The sequence below is a fragment of the Culex pipiens genome, chromosome 3, assembly GCF_016801865.2.
Source record: "Culex pipiens pallens isolate TS chromosome 3, TS_CPP_V2, whole genome shotgun sequence".
In the NCBI taxonomy this organism is placed as follows: Eukaryota; Metazoa; Arthropoda; class Insecta; order Diptera; family Culicidae; genus Culex; species Culex pipiens.
In genome coordinates, this window is record NC_068939.1 from 11,390,468 (window position 1) to 11,408,828 (window position 18,361).

At 34.3% G+C, this 18,361-nt stretch overlaps 1 protein-coding gene across 2 annotated transcripts in view; it reads left to right on the forward strand.

The window, feature by feature from the left end:
* LOC120432606 (RNA-binding protein Musashi homolog Rbp6) overlaps nt 1-18,361 on the forward strand; it is a 1,179,690-nt gene that overhangs the window by 1,027,643 nt on the left and 133,686 nt on the right. The gene's annotated exons all lie outside the window — the stretch shown is intronic.

Here is an 18,361-nt window from a genome sequence, read left to right on the forward strand (position 1 = left end):
CGACCTTCCACCACCACCGTCTCCAGTTTTGCTGTCCCGGAGAAAATTCACAAAGCCATTTGTACCCAGTTTCGTCCGAGAACGACTTTCGAAACGAGAGGGGGATTTATTTAATTCCTTTCGTTCCCTTTTGGCCGTTCCGACCAAAACCGCACAATCCACTGCTGTCCCCGGCTCTCAGAGCCCAGCTTCATGGTTTGGTCCACACCGGTTTGGCTTGCTTGATCCAATAACTTTTATCTTTCCGACCACTTTATTTAATTCAGTTTCAATTTAGTTTTCCGATGGCAAACTTTAATTTGAGAAGCTTGACGCGCTGAAATTGATCTTGTCCCATTTCAGAATCCCTACACAGTAGAAAAATCATGCTAATATTTAGGATTAGCGATTTGTCACGCCTAAAAATTACAAAATTCACGGAAACCTTCGTTTTAAAACACCAAATTTAACCCTCTACTGCCCACATTTTTTTTCGAAAATATTTATTTTTCCCGTGTTTAGGAGGTCATTTTGAGCAACCTTTGTTCTACAAAAAAACTTTACTTCTCTTGTTTTATGTTTTTCTTGTTTTATTTTTAGTATTTTAGTTTGCATTTATCTTGTCTAGTTTATGTTTGTTTTTGGTAGTATTTGGCCTATTCTACCACCTAATATAATTACATTTTGTCTGTCTTATTTTTTCACGTTTTTACAGTCACTTTTTTAATTTTTTGCGTGTTTTTCACATTTTCTGCTATCGTCTGGGACACTACAAAAATTACCGCATACTTCTTTTTACTGAAAATATAGGAAATGTTAGTAAAAAACACAGCAAAAGTTGACCCCTAAAAAAATGACATTTTTAAAAACATTGGCAAAGTCACATAAAAGAGTTCTTCTTTCCAATGCTTTTTAAAGATCAAAAATCGGTTGGAAAATTAATTTTTGGCGATTTTTTAGATCGAAGCCCGTCTAAAGGTGGGGTTAGGTTGTAGAGGGTTAACGAAATTTTCGCGAGACGTGAAAACTGGAAAAAATAACTCTGAAAATCTGAAGTTAAAATTACAGAAACTACTTTTTATGCTTCATTATATTTTATTTGTCAATAAACTTAAAAAATCGAATGTATGACAAAAGGTCGAATAAAAACAAAATTCTACAAAACAAAACATTTGATGTGAGCCTAAATACAAAAATATTTAAAAGAAAGTGTGGAAAGGTAATTTGAACGTTTTTTTTTCTTTAATTTCACTTCTATATTCTTAAAAATTTAGGGGGGGATGTTGGAGAGGGCTTGTCTTTAAAAATATAAATAAATACGATCGATTTTTTTTATATATACAGCTATGTGTTTGAAGTAATATGTTTCTTAGGATCTATTGTGACTATGAAAGATAGATTAAAGAGATTAAAACTTGCAACAATATATAAGAAGAAAAATTCATTTTTCTAAACTATTTAAATTTTAAAGAATATAAAAGTCTCTAAAATATTCCATTTTTTTTATAAATAAAATAAAAACTTACAAAATATTTTAGAAGTCGATTTTTTTTTTGAACAACTGCTCATATTTGAAACAACAAAAATATTATAAAAGTCGACCTTTTCCAATCAAGAATAGGTTGTTTTTAAAAATGAAAATAAACTTCCAAAATATTTTATATTTCGAATTTTTTTCAAAGAACTGCTCATGATTGAAAGAATTGAAAAAATCATAATTTAAAAGAATTGAAAAAACATTTTGACAGTCAAAGAAAGATTGTTTTTAAAAATGAAAATAAGCTTCCAAAATATTTCAGATGTCAAATTTTTTTTCAGAGAACTGCGAATTTTTTTGTTTTTGCTTTTGTTCAAAAGAATGAACAAACTCGTAAAAATATTACGACAAAAAAGAGAGGTTGTTTTTAAAAATAAAATAAAAACATAAAAAATATTTTATAAGTCAAACTTTTTTTGGAAGAACTGCTCATGTTTTAAAGAATAAAAAATCTTCTCAAAAAATGGTCTGGAAGTTATTCTGTTTGTTTAAAAAAAAAAGAACATTACTACATGGATGAATAAACCAAGTATAAACTCAAAAAAAGTTTTTTTTTGAATTTTGTAATTAAAATTATTGTATTTTTTTTTTCACATTCGACCTTTTGTCCGCTTTCGACCTTTTGTCCTTTCGACCTTTTATCCACTTTTGACCTTTTGTCCATTCGACCTTATGTCTTTCGATCTTTTGGCATTTGACCTTTTGTCAATTCGACCTTATGTCTTTCGACCTTTTGTCGCACATCCATGGATGGGCTCTACATATATTTTGAAACGAAATGTAGGGCATGCGTATTGTCAGTTTTGCTTTTTTTTTAATTTTCGACTAATACAGTAGGGTGTAATATGGTTGTATGGAAAAAAATAAAGTTGTCCAAATTTTGCGAGCACAGCAACTTTTCAGTTCCTTTTGTTGTTTAGGACCCCAAAAGGAACTGAAAAGTTGCTGTGCTGGAAAATCGATTTTGATATTACACCCTACTAATACAGCTTAAAAAATCGCTGATTTGCTTCTTACTTATCTTTTTACATTTTATTGCATTTAATATCAAAGCAATAATTAAATAATTTTGTCCAGCCAAAATGATTAAAATAACTTGAATTTTCTGCGACAGTAAAGTCAAAGTATTTTTTTTGGCTTTCATCTGACTTTTTAAACACTAAATTAAAAACCAATAGGCAAAAACTATTTAATCTGAAACGAAATCTTTAAAATTTTATTCAAGTCAAAACAAAAAACAAAAAAGTAGCATTTTTTCAACTTCCACGGAAAATATCCACCCAAATATTCAAATATTGTGAAAATTAAAAAGGACTCAGAAAAAATCTCAAATGTTCTAAAAAAGTTACATTAAAGATTACAAACTATTCCTTAAATCATGAATAAATCAAGCTTGATTTTTTAATTTCTTTTCTAACCAAATAGTAGTCAAATAGTAATCTTTTTTCTAAATATTTTACTTTACTGTAATGGGATTGAATTTTTCATTCCATATTCTTATTTTTGGCTTTTTCGGTGAATGATTTAATTTAATTCAATTTTTCATTCAGGAAAAGATGACTGTTTCACACAAAATGTTTCTTTTACATGAGAGTTAACTTTTAATTGATTTCTAAAAATATAATTATTCAATTGAAAAAAAAAATCTGTGAAATCTTTCAAAATCTTTTCACAATTAACTTGATCAGTAAATTTTAACAATATTTGGATGAAAATGTGTTTTTTTTGTTAAATTTTAATTTAAACTTGTGATGTCTTGATGATTTCGAGCATAAGTTTTTACTTTGACTGATTTTTGTTAACATCATTTAAGTATTCACTGCATTCACAAATATTGTATCAATTTAATGTTAATGTATGTTTTGCTAACAATTCTTCAAATGGTTAATTTCACGATTTTCAATTGAATTCATTAAAAAAAGTCTTTGTGGATGAAATATTTAATATATTGTAAGTAAAAAGAATTTATGTGAGAAAATGTGTGATTTTACCTCTAAAAAATTGTAAATTTACATCTTTTTCGTGTAACTCCACTTTTTCAGTCTAAATTTATGTAATATTACATCATAAAAGAGGTAATTCATCTTTCAATTTACCCCTCCCAAATTAAAACATTTTTTTACTGTGTGTAGGGAAAAAGCTGAAATGAAAAACAATTTTCTTGATAGATTGCAGGAGCTCTCTCAGCTCGTCTCGGGAAAGTAACTTTAGTCGCGATTGTCCATTTTTTGCCGAAGGATTTGTGACTTTTGTCCCGGAGATTAATGGTTCAAGGGTGTGACGTGGAGTGGCCGGCCACCACAATAACGTATTATTTTCGAGAGCTGCAATTTATTGATTGGAAGGACACACCGGTCCGTTGTGCGATTAATTTTTGCCACTGTTGGCTTTTTATTTCTCCCGGGATTTTTTGATCGACTTTTTCGAGGGATGGACAAAGTTGCATTGTAGCTATTTTTTTTGTGTCCTGGTGGATTCCACTTTGTGGCAGTTTTTCAATTATAACTTTTTTCGCTGGACAATTTCAAGCGCTTCTGGGGTTGGGAGATAAAGTTTTCAGAATCTATTTCGAGTTGAGTTCTGTGATATTTCACTGAATTTCTGGAACAATCGCAAAATGGACTCAGTTCAGCGTGTATCAACCACATTTGATTTCACAGCTTCGCAATTCAATTAAATGATAATTATCAAATGAATTCATAACGGTAGCAAACACGGACCAGGTGTTCTGAAAAGTGTCACTCTGTGACGCCAAGCCAACCCGATAAATATGGCTTTATTAATTAATGACAAATTTTTAATTTGATCGAATTGATGCAAACAAGTTCGCGTTGAAACCCCCTCGTTCCCCAAAGGGGGGAAACAGTGGTCAGTCCCGGTCAACCCGACGGTGATTATAATCCCATTTGTCACTTCATCACAGGTTAGTCAGTAGCTAAAACTCGCTCCGCGATCTATTGACCTGCGACGTCGAAGCTGTTGAGGTGGAAAATTAATTTATGACCGCGCGCTAAACTAATATGTTTGCGGTTTTGCTAGTGACCCGTGCGTTAACCATTTTGAAACAAAAACTAATTTTTGATCGATTCCAACTAAACCAATTAACCAAACTTTGTAGCGAAATCAGTTTCGCGAAACAGTTTCTAAAATTCGCAAACCCACTTCAGCGCATAGCTTTCAAATCGCACTCCTTAAACAAAATCGTAAAAAAGTTGCACAAATTCACGCGCCAAAAACTGTTCCACCTCAACGCCATTGTGCAACGCCACCCCAATTTGCACAACTTTGAAGCACTTTCGTGCAGCGCAAAACCATATGCAGCAACGGTGGTGCTACAGCCCAGTTTTGCTTGGATAAGGATATCGATTGAAAATGCATTTAAAATTTCGTGTACCCACCTGAAGCCACCTCAACTCAAACCAGCCTAGCCTCGAAAAGCTGGCATTTTGTTTGGTCGATGAATCATGCATTTTTGAGGGATGTGCACACAAATACTGTTACACACACACACACACTCGATCACAAAGTCGTGCATAACTCTACCGACATGGTACAGCATACTTTTGGCCCGGGACGCGAAAACGAGTGACGATTTGAGTTCGTTGGAATGTGGGCGTTTGGGCGGGGGAGGGGGTGGTGCTGCTGGCAGAGCTTTTCAATAAATTCATTTTTATTTATTTATTTTACTTCAATCATTTCACGGGTTTTTCGCGAGGTTTTTTTTATTGCGTTTATTTTTTTGCAAATCGTTGCAAATGCCGCCCTGAAGCGAACAACACACACACACTGTCGATACTTTGTTATGCTTTCAGATTTTGGTCGGGCGTTTTTTTTTTGTTTGTGATTTGGGCTGAAGCTTGAATAGGTGTAGCGGAAGTTTGATTAATTCATCTAGCTTCCAAATGGGAAAAAAATGGAAATACAGCTTGAAAACTTAAAAAAATCAATCAGATTAATACAATTTTTCAATTTTAAAAATGGCCTAACTGTCGTTTCATTCAATTCGGTGACATTCTATGCCAGTGTTGCCAGATCTTCGGCTTTAATTGTTTTTTAATATCAATTCACCGATGTTAAGCGAGAAGATTTTCGAAGTATTTTTATAATATTTAACAACATTGGTTTTTGATAAGCTACACAGAAAAAAACATTGTAATTCATTTATTAAAAACTATAATACGATAAATAAAATCAAATTGCATGGAACTTACATTGAAACCAAAATAGAATCATGGTTTAACATGTTGCATTTAAAGTACAGTTTTTTTTTCCTTCAAATATCTTTTCAAGAATGCAATATTCAAACAAATTCTGTCCTTTCAAAACATATCTATGAACATATCTTTTGGAAAATTTTATAATTAACTGAAACCCAAACCAGATGAAAAAGCAAAATCTTGGTTTAAATTTTCCAGCAAAGCTCACAATAAATCTGCTTTTGTGATTGCTTCAAAGAAGTTAATTCAAATTTCTCATTAATTTTGTAATTTCAACTTCAATTTAGCGAAAAAAATTGAAATCAATCATTATTACTTATCTAAGGTTTGTTCTATTTAACTAAAGGATGTTTCTACAAAAAAAATTTTTTTTTACTTTTACCCCCCAGTAAAAAAATTAAGGGAGAGAAGAAGAAACGATACCAAAATCTAACTTATTAAAATACTTATATTTGATAACCAGAAATCCAGAAAAAAAAAACTTTTTTTGAAATTTTAATACATGCTTCTGAGGAATATCGAGTGGGCAATTGGCAATTTGATAACAATGTTAAGGCAAAATCATCACAATAATCTAAAGAAATGATAACAATTGCAGTTAAAAGATGGCCAAATATCATCAAACCTGTATTTAACTTCTACCTTCATTCAATCAAAAACTCTCGATGAACTGAAATATTTGATTAATTGTGGTCTAATTTAACCGGATTAAAGTAAACAAGTTGCTATTGTTCATCTTGCTCTCGGAAAAATTTGCCCGATTTTAACTAAAAAATCCGGTAACATAATGGATGTCTTAAAATTTTACAAGGTTCAATTTTTTTTAATAAATAAGGGCAGCAATCAAAAAATGATAACAGTCCTAGTTTCCAAGAAAATGATAAAATCAATTTTTTAAAACACTACTTTGGGATAAATAGAAGTTATGAAAAATATATTAGGAAAGCTTTCAATATATTATAAAAAATTCTTGTTTTTATGTTTTTTCCTGCATTTCCTTTTTCCAAAGGAAATATTTGATTGAAGGTTCTTGTCCCTCAGCTTTTGTCGAGGTTGTGAAAGATGGGCAAAAAATTGTAAGAAAACTTGTTAACAAATTGCAAGCTTAATTTTAATTAAATTTAAGCAAAAAGTGTCAAACAATGTTTTACACAATATAACAGTTATCCTACTGCCAAAAATTTGTAAAAAAAACCTTTCCATAAAAAATGTTTTTTACTGCTAAAAAAAATAAATTATTTTTGCGAGGTGTGATACATTAAAATAAAGATAGTAGATAGATTAAAAAGCCTTTATTTAAATTAAAAATGCATGAAAAAAATAAGGTGCATTTAACTGGAGGTAACATTGATAGGAATTAAATATGTTTCCAAATATTTTTCACAAGTTTGACTTTTCTCATGATCTATATTTTTAAATCATATGCTGGACTGGGTCACAAATCATGTCAAATTGATCATTCTTACGGTTTCATCTAATTTTTTATTGGACAAATTTAAAACTTATATTTTGTTTGACTCAGTTCTTTAACTTTTAATAAAATTTATATACATTCGAGGTTAGGTAAAAAAATAATAAAAAGGTTACAATCCTTGTTTCTATTCAAATTCATTTTTAATGAGAAAAAAAGTTTTTTTTTCAACATGAAATTCAATATTTCCCAATTTTGCTGCCTTTTTTTTAGGAAAACCTTTTTTCCAAAAAATAAAAAAAAAACAGGAAGAAATTTTTTTTCACTCGACTGTTAACTATTGAATCAAGCAAAACATTGTAAAAAGCCCAATATGAGTATGTGACAAAGAGTGTATCCTGCTCACTCCTAATGTAAACATCCTTTGACGTGAGCAGGACAGACTATTTGTTTGCAAATTACACAGTCCATTTACTTTTTTTTTTGCTTGAAATATTTGTTGTTTGAAGTATATTTTTACATGTTTTATCAAAAAAAGTAATTTAAGGCTTTTTATCAATTTGCATTTTAAAGACCATGGATCAGGCAAGATATAAACCGTGCGGCATATGATTTTTTTTTTTTAAATTCATTAAGTTTATTAAAATATTAATTACAACTGTTCAAAGAACGAAGAATGTTTTATTCATTTTTGTGTAGAAATTTTGAATCTTTTGCTTGAAATTTTTCAAGACCTTACCAACTCCTTGCCCTTGATCAGAGAAAAAATAACATTGAATAAAAAGTGTAATTGCCTATTTGAAACAAAAAAATCATTAAAATTTGATAAATGTTTGCAGTGATCTGATATTTGTGTTTATGATAATTAATCAGACTAAACAAAAATGATTTATAATCATCTTTTTTTTTTTTGAATAACTCATAACATTCTCTCTAAAGAAAAGTAACAAATTCGATTGTGCTTGTGCAGCTTTTAGATATTGTGTTAGTTTTACACTATGAGCAGATAAAAAATGTGTTTCAGACACAAACAAGCTGGTTGATTTTTTCTGAACCCACATTCAAATAGATTTATTTCATTTTAATCTTACTTTGTGTGCCCAAAACAAAAACAAATTTTATTATGATATGAAGCTTACATAAATTTTCCCAAAACCCACCGATTAGAATGGTTCAATTGCTGTCCAATAAAAAAAAACTATATGTATCGTTGTGACTCAAATAACCTAAAGCAGAACCGAAAACGTCTATCCAAGGATTAGCCTGAAACTAGAAAAATAACAATATCCACACGTGTCCAATTCCCCGCCCGAGATCAGCCATCGAGATGCCAATAAACCAGCCCACAGCAGTTAAAACCACAAACCAACGACATCGTTAAGTCGACACGACCCATCCAAGAATTTCAAATCAGAATCCTGCCTCCCCCTCCTGCTTTTCTAATCCTAATCCACAAAAAGAAAATTATTCCACCCGGGGAAAAAGTCTGCGCCACCTGTCTCCCCCAGAAGCTCGCTCGATGCATCTGGGCACGACTCACACAAAGAGACGAGGGGCCTCCTTTTCTCGATTTGCCACTCAATCTAAAATGGAACACGGAACCCGGAGGGGTGGGGGTGCATTTGTCACAATGGCACAATGAAAGGTGCCTCTAATGAAGATGAAAATCCCCGAAGATTTTCCTTTCAATTTACTACCCATTCCCGGGGTTTCGAGCGCTCTATTGCTTCTTCTGCTACCTTTTCCAGCTAGGAGTTGTAGATTGTTTATTTGAATTTCTGCACACTTTTCCGGGAAGAGGTAGAAGGGTTGGGGAGAGGCGGGAGTTAGTCAGTGTGTGACAGTGATCCGTACATTTGTGAAAATCCCATATATCTCTCCGTGTGAGTTCGGCTGGCAGCCCGGCCAGGTAGATTCCTGGAAATCGATGTGTCGGTATTGTTAAATTATGTTTTGCTCACCGCATCCTTTAGCTTTGGCCTTTCCTCAGCTAGCAGTGTGGAGACAATCGCAATCGTTCAAACTTCATCATGGAGAGGAGGAATTCCCCAGGGTCAGTAAACGAGCAAGTTAGAGCACTTCTTGAGGCCTTTCGCTACACAGAAAAAAAAAGTTGAATTTTGGAATGTTGAAAATTTGGTAGGTTGAATATTAACTCTATTTTTGAGTAATATTACATAAAAATGTGTAAAAATGTGAACCTGATGAATATTCATCAAAAACTGATGAAAATTCATCATTTTCTGGGGTAAAATTAATCATTTTTTTTTGCCACAAAATCTGTCACCATTTCCTGATGAATATTACCATCATTTTTTTTCTGTGTACGGTGGAGGTTGTTCCATTTAGGGTTGCCAGGTAATGTTCAAGATATTCGGATTTTCTTAAATTAATTCTTAAAGTTTTTAGGCATCTTTCAAGAAAAAAAAAATCACAAATCTACCCCAAAAAGTAGTTCTGGCAACCCTGCTGCGAAGACACTCCAAACGTTGTGCATACCTTCGGGCGCTTTTGCGAGCTTGCGCTACCGCTCACTAGATGGCCTCCCAAAACCACTTTTGTGTGCTGTTTCTGGGGAGTCCTGTGGGACACCCCCCGTCCCAGACGCTCCCAGGTCTCGCAATCAGAGAGAGAACCCATCCGTCCTGTCTCAGAGCTTCGCAGGAATTCATCTATCCTTCCAATCCATCCGATCCATCAATCCGTCTATCAATCAATTTGTACCTCATTTACGGGACTGCTCTTCGGCAGCTGCAGCTGCTTCTTCTTCCGTGCCAAACCAGTCTGAGACGAGCCTTGTGCGTAGACCGAGAGCGCTTCTTGCCCGGGCGATAAGGACACTTTCGTCGTGCACCGGCATAAAACAGCATCAATTTACATTCCGGTCTCGCTGCAGGTCAACGGTGCAGACTCAAAAATCGTTTGCGGACAGAATTTGATTAAGATCGGTGTGGGTGTGTGCGAGGTGGCATTTGATGGGCTTTGGCCGGCCCGGACTTTGGTTGATTGAAAAGTGGTTAGCAGTCCTGAGGAGGTTGAGTCTTGTTGACAGGTTTTCGGTAAACTGGTGAAGCTCTTTCGAAAAAGGTTGACAGAGCAGGATTGACTGAGTTGACAGAGCGAATTTTGGCTCGGTTGATTGTCTCCAAAGTACTTGATCGTTGACCGGAAGGTTGTCTTGTCCTTTCAGTGAGTTCTAAAAGCTCGTTTGTTGTTCTAAACTAGTTCAAAAAAAAAAATTTGAGCAATGCTGATTACCTCATTTGCAGTCGCATCGATACTATCGAGCTAAACGATTTACGTTCAGCAAAGTTCGATTCCGGCCAAAATACCTGGCAATCTCTGCGGTCAAATCTTGCAACGAACCGTAACTACCCTGTCGAAAAGGGGTAGTTTGCACCCTCAAAACGAAACCCATTAGCCACCCCAAAATGAAGTAATTTCGAAACTCTACTTCACAGCAATCCCCCCACACACACAGAACATTGCAGACCACTTTGCCCGGTCATCGTTTAATGTAATAATGATAGTGTAATCTAAATAAAATCTCTAATTTAGGAATTAATATATTATTCCTATTGCGGTGTGGGCAGTGTCCCCACTCGGGAAAAGTTGGCACCCCAAAAGTTTACTTTCCGACCGACAACTCCGAGTCATGCGACTCCCCCCAAAGCGGTCGAGCAGGGGAGGTTATTTACGCTTTTCAACGAAACTTTTCCAGGGGGGTTGAAAATTTTGGGTGAGGGGAGCGAAGGTGCAAAACTCGCCGGAGGGAGTTTCAATTTCATTTTGGGTTTCGGAATGTGGGTGAGGTGTTTTTAGTCCTCCAAAACCAACTAGTTTGCATTAGTTACGGTCGAGCGACTGTGATGACCATCGTGGGGGAAAGTTGGAGTTTGGTCTGGTTTGAAGGCCAAAATGTCTATTTCATTTTTATCCTGTTGAAGTTTGTCGTTGCATAATAGCAAAAATTTAATTTTAAATACTTTCAAGATATTTTGTTTGAGACTAATCTTATTTAAACCTCAATATTTTCCGTAGAAGTTTGTGATGTTGTGTTTAAGGTGAAATAAATTTCTACAGAGGTTAGTTATGTTGTAATCTCACTTGAATTTTTTTATTAAGGTTGTTCAAGATTTCCCGCAAAAAAATGTGATGTTTTGATCACATTTGTGAAGAGGTTAGATATTTTTTAATCTCACTTGAGTATCTATTAAAGTTAAATTTATTAATTATTTTCAAGATATTTTAATTGAGATTAATCGTGTTTAAACTTAAATATTTTCCGTAAAAGTTTGTGATGTTGTCATCACATTTGAAAATAAATAATTTTCTATAGAGGTTAGGCATGTTGTTATCTAACTTGATTCTTTTTATTAAGCTTGGTTATGTTGTGATCAGTTTTGAAGCCAATTTTCTTATAATTAACTTAAAAGTGTTGAATTTTTTATGACACTTTTTTCGCAATTTTTTTTTATAAATTTCATGCTTGAAATTCAGGATTTTCCGCAAAAAATATGATGTTGTGATCACACTTGAAGTTAAATTATCTATAGAGGTAAGATATGTTGTATCATATTTGATTTTTTTTTAAGTTGGTTGTGTTTGGTAATTCTGGAAGAATTTGTGAATCGGAAATATGTTCAATCATATTTTTTATAATTAAAGTTTATTTTAGTAGTAATCCAATTTTAAAATCAGGATTTTTTTGTAGAAGTTTGTGATGTTGTGAAGTTAAATAATTTTCTATACAGTTTACGTATGTTGTGATGATATTTGAAATGTTTATTTTTTATTTATTATGAACTAATAATTATTTTTCAAAGAGGTTTTTTGAGTTGTAATAATATTTAAAATTCAGGATACTTCGTAGCATTTTGTGATGTTTTGATCTCATTTTAAATTAAGTATTTTCTTTAGAGGTCAGATATGTTGTAATCAAATTTTTACAGAGGTGGGTTGTGTTATGATCATTCAAGTAGAATTTTTGAAATTTGAAGCTTGAAATATTTTCAAAGATTTTTTTTTAAACTAATTTTTTTTCGTGATTATATTTAAAATATGTATTTTTAAAGAGGCTGACAATGTTGCGATAAATTTTTAAACTTGATTTTTTTTAAAGAGGGATGTTATGTTGTAATTAAATTCAAAATTATTACTCAAGGAAGTTTTATGAGTTGTAATAATATTAAAAATTCAGGATACTTCGAAAATGTTTGTGATGTTCAGGACCCCTTTTAAAGGTACCGTAAACCGGGGTGATTTTGATAGGATTTCAATTTGTTTTTGGAATATTTTCCAACAGGTAAGGTTTTTCTCAAGATTATTATTTTTAAAACATGTACTGGGGTGGGCCACACAAAGTCCATGTACTATTTTGGAAAAAAAAGTTTTTTTCAATAGTGTTTAGGAAAATAGTTACGTTAAAAATTCTTAGTTTAAATTCCGGGGTGACTTTGATAGTCATAGTTATTCTTGTTAAAATTATATTTAAGATGTTCAAACTTTTGTTTGTTTTTACGTTTAATGTACCATCACTAAAGTAGCTGATATAGTTTTTAAGAACAAAAAAAAATCAATGTTTATATTTAGTTCACTAAGTTTATAAACTTTTTAACAAAATACATATAAATTTTAGGTAAAATTGTTAAAAAGACGAAATTTGGCGTGAAATTTGTTAAAACTGGTTTTGTTTATAAAATTATTGATTTATATTGTATTTTATACTAAATTCGAAGCACAAATCAAAAGTTTTCAAATTTTACATGAAATGTGTTCAAATGAAATTGTTTATAAATTTGGAGATTTTTTTTAATTATTTTTCAAAAACACATATTATTTATTATTTAAAAACTTGTTTACCCTTCTCCTAGTGAAAAATTGCCCAAAGAATCCGAAAATAAATTCCGTTTTCCGATTCAAAACCATGTTCATTGAGAAAATCATGACACTTTGAGAAGTTTAAAATAATGACTATCTTCCACTTTTTCTTAACTATAGTTAATTAACTTTTATATTTTTTTTAAATTTTATAAAAAGTTCTATTTGAGGTACATTGAACACTTCTCTACCACAGTTAGTATGATTCTAAACAATAACGTACGTATTTTAATTGTACTCTTCATTTTGAGGAAAAATAACAAACCTATCAAAGTCACCCCGGCTATCAAAGTCACCCCGTTTTACGGTAATTAAAATGTTGTGATAAATTTTGAAACCTGTTTTTTTTTTAAATAAAATTAAAGTAAATTGATAATTATTTCAAGGTTATTTTAGTTACGTAAAGATATTTTAATATTTTAATAGTTTTAAAAGCGGTAAGTTATAATGTGATCATTTTTTTACCTTAAGACTTTTGTTAAGAGGTTTGTGATACGGTCATTATTGATGTTTGAAAATGTGATAAGTAGATTGTTGCGTTTTGATCATAAATTGAGAATTTGGTTTTATTTTGTTAAGGGTTTAGGTTTGTTGGGCCAATTAATACAATTCTTAAAATCGAGAAGAAGTTCATATTAAAAATAAATATTTTTTTCGGAGTTTGGAAATGATGTGGCCATTTTCTAAGTTTGAGTTTTATTTTGCTGAGAGGATTATTATGTTGTAATCATAAATCAAATTCCATATTTTTAAACGAGAACTTTGTGATGTTATGATCATATCTGAAATTGATTTTTTTTTATAAAGGTTAGATATGTTGTGAAGTAGCTTCAATTTTTGATATGCTGAAATTAATTTTTTTCATGGAGGTATGTTATGTTGTGATAATTTTTGAACATTGAGAATTTTTCTTAGAGGGTTATTATGCTTTGACCATAAATTAAATTAAATACTTTTACCCAGATGTTTGTGACTCTTTGATCATATTTGAAGTTTCATAATATTGTATTGGGCTTAGAAATGTTGTTACACTTTTTATAAATTTTTAAACTTTTTTGAAGTGATCTGTGAGGTGATTATTTTTGAAGCTTGAAATGATGATATGTTGAAATCAATTATTTTCATAGAGGTTGGTTATGTTGTGGTCATTATTGAAGCTTGTGAACTTTTCTGGAATTTAATACTTTTAACCAGAGGTTTGTATATATATTGGAAGCTTAATAATTTTCTGTTCAGGTTAGATTTGGTTTGTTAATTTTTAAAGCTCAACACTTTTCGAAAAGTTTTGAGTTACGATCAGTTACATTTTTGATCATATTTTAAGTTTTTTTTGTGAATGGGTTAGTTTTGTTGTGATCATATATTCAAATGATGAACTCGCAACTATCTTGTTTATGAAAAAGCAGGCTTATTTATGGTGTGATCATTTCTCAAGATTGAGGTAAGGTTCTATGAAGGAGGTTGATGAAAAATTATTATTTTTTTTTCGAAGAGGTTTGTGATGGAATGATTCATAAACCACGTGGATACTTGATGGGGGGGGGGGGGGTGGTCCACGTGGTTTATGGATGGTCCCGATGTTATGATCATATTTAGAGTCTTAAACTTTTCAGAAGAGGTTAGTTATGTTGTAGTCATATCTGAAATTTAGATTTTTTTAATGAGGTTTGTTATGTTGTGATAATTATCGAAGCTTGAAATTGTTAAGCCAAGTTTTGATGAAAGCATGAGTTTTTTTTTCAATATTTTTGTTATTTTGTGATTATTTGTGATCATTTTCTACACTTTTTAGATGATTTTTTTTTTTCAAGTGTTGAATATTGTTTCCAATGTCTTGAAAAAAAATAGCCTCACAAACATCTCTTTTCTGGTATCAAATTAATGAATCATCCTATTTGGAAGTGTTGCCAGTTGGTTCCCGGGAAAACCCCGAACCACTCCGGCCATGGCGCGTGGAAATCTATAAATTGAATTAAATCGCATCTCCCTTATCGGCCAACGCAACGGTAGGAACGTCCACCGTGATGCAACCCCAAACCTTTTCCCTTCCCCTCATTCCACACACTAATTCATAATTTGTGTACGACAAGAACTCACGTTCCATGGTCCAGAACCGCTTCCTGGCGAACGTTTTCCGAGTGTAAATTATCATAATCGCTTATTTTCGCAATGCTGGCCCGGTTGGGCACAAAAATGGGCCCCGGATGTGACCATCCCCTCCTCACACATACACGCAATGGCGTCCTTCGTTACGCGGCGATTCAGTTGAATTGGTCCTTAATTGGCTGCGCGCTGCGCAGCCCTGCAGATCAACACTATTCGCTGACGATGATGATTGCGACGACGATGATGTTGTCGAATTCTGAAATTCAATTTGCGCCACATTATTTCCGATAAATTGTACGCGACTGACGTGGGTGACATTTTTTGTTGTTGTTATTTGCCACCCATTTTACCCCGCGTGACCCGCGACCCGTTGATCAGTTTGTGTATTGAATTAAACCTTGTTTGTTCTGGACGCGTGGGTCCCCGGTGACGATTTCGCGTGCGCGCCGCACACGTACATCCGGGGCAGATTTGTTTATCGAAGGACGTCCCCACACCCCCCTGGTCTCAATTTCCGAGGATGGGCCAGTTGTGATGAATTGGACGAATGCAACGAAAAAAAAAACAGGGAATCAATTGGACCATCGAATCAGGTTCGCCCTCGTTCGCAAATTTTGATGATGGGTTAATTGAACCAGACTGAATGGAAACGAAGCCAGCATTGTTCGATTGAATTCGGTTGTTGTTTTTTGTTGGGGGTTGGTTGAAATTTGACAACGTTTGTTCAAACAAGATAAATTCCGCATACAACAGGGCAATCGGTGGACCCATCATGAAATGGGTGATGAAATGTTTTTACTGGTTGACCTAGAACACCATGAGCGTTTTGAACCATGTTACATGAACAGTTTGAACCATGAACAGTCTGAACCATGAACGGTCTGAACCATGAACAGTCTGTACCATGAACAGTCTGAACTATGAACAGGTTGAACCATGAACAGTCTGAACCATGAACAGTCTGAACCATGAACAGTCTGAACCATGAACAGTCTGTACCGTGAACAGTCTGTACCATGAACAGTCTGAACTATGAACAGGTTGAACCAAGAAGAGTTTGAATCATGAACAGTCGAAACCATGAACAGTCGAAACAATGAACAGTCTAAACCATGAACATTCTGTACCATGAACAGTCTGTACCATGAACAGTCTGTACCATGAACAGTCTGTACCATGAACAGTCTGAACCATGAACAGCTGAATCATGAACAGTTTGAACCATGAACAGTCTTAACCATTAACAGTCTAACCATGAACAGTCTGTACCATGAACAGTCTGAACCATGAACAGTCTGTACCATGAACACTCAAGTATCTTAATTTGAAGTCCGTAACTGTAATCAAACCTGTTAACGTTGCCTTACTTGAGCAGAATTTCTTCAAAAACACTTTTCATTCGCCCTGGTAATTCCCCGGCAATAGCCCACCCGTTTGACCAGCGCGAAACCATGCACAAATCCGGTAATGACCACCATAACCGTTTCGGGATTACTTCCAGGTTACCTTTGCGAGAGCTGTGCAAAGTTGGCGCAAAGAATCCTCGCGCGAAATGCGTCTGCAGCTGCAGCGATAGCAGCGCTTCATTGTAGGGTGGAGTTGCTTTGAGTTCAAGCATAAGCAGTTTTGAGGACATAGAAAACTTGAACACTACGAATTCAAGTTTGGTCAAACCAAAGTCACCCCACGCAACGGTCCGCCAGTAGCCACTTTTTACTGTCCCTCCGGCGAGAGACGCTGACTGGGCGACGCTAAAACCGCGAACGGTCCGCCATAAAGAGCGCGTCCGCGAAAAGCTCCCGGACGAAATAAAATTAAAACTAATTGTAAATAATAAAGAGTCCTCGCCGAGCTGGTGCTGTCCAAGTGCTGATAATCGACCGTGGGATATAACAATGTTAAAAAGGTCCGGCGAGAAACGGCGAACATGGTGCCCGGGGGGTCCTTCGATGGAGTCTTAATGTGCATTATCGTAAAAAAAGCGAGAGCGAGTGTAAAGCGTATAATTTTCCAGTGTGTTCTCGGGGGGAAAATGGGTTTGGCATGGTTGGTCCTTCTGATGGATTTTGTTCGTCCTCCAAGCAAAGAACTGCCAAGTTAAGGGTAGTATCACAATGTTTCATGCTGATTCCGGGGCTTCTACTTTGCGCTGTTTTTTTAGAATTGCTCGTTTGCACACTCGAAACACCATGTAGACCTCGAACTGTAAGACCGTTGAGGATGGATCATCGCTGGACCACGAGGACGATGACAATGGTCCGCGGTGGGATTTGCGGCGGTTGCTGGTTGGTTGTCTGTTTGAAAGTAGTTTCAGCTGTTCGGCTTCGTTTGTTCTTGGATTCTCTGACGTTTTTTTGCTGGTGCGAAACTTTGTCCAGACGAAGAAAAAAAAATAGTTTGATTGAGCCAGTTAGGAGTGTGAACTGAAATATCTAAAAAAAACTCCAAGTTGTTGAAAACGCCAACTCTTGAAAACGCCAACTTGTTGACAACGCCAAGTTGTTGAAAACGCCAAGTCTTGAAAACGCCAAGTTGTTGCAAACGCCAAGTTGTTGGAAACGCCAAGTTATTAAAAACGCCAAGTTGTTGAAAACGCCATGTCTTGAAGACGCCAAGTTGTCAAAAACGCCAAGTCTTGAAAACACCAGATTGTTAAAAACGCCAAGTTGTTGAAAACGCCAAGTTGTTGAAAACGCCAAGTTGTTGAAAACCCCAAGTCTTGAAAACGCCAAGTTGTTTAAAACGCCAAGTCTTGAAAACACCAGATTGTAAAAACGCCAAGTTGTTGAAAACGCCAAGTTGTGCAAAACTCCAAGTTGTTTAAATCACCAAGTTGTCGAAAACGCCAAATTGTTGAAAACGCCAAGTTGTTGAAAACGCCAAGTTGTTCAAAACGCCAAGTTGTTCAAAACGCCAAGTTTTTGAAAACGCCAAGTTGTTGAAAACGCCAAGTTGTTGAAAACGCCAAGTCTTGAAAACGCCAAGTTATTAAAAACGCCAAGTTGTTGAAAACGCCAAGTTGTTGAAAACGCCAAGTTATTGAAAACGCCAAGTTGTTGAAAACGCCAAGTTGTTGAAAACGCCAAGTTGTTGAAAACGCCATGTCTTGAAAACGCCAAGTTGTGCAAAACTCTAAGTTTTTTAATTCACCAAGTTGTTGCAAATGCCAAGTTGTTGGAAACGCCAAGTTCTTGAAATCGCCAAGTTGTTGAAAACGCCAAAATGTTGCAA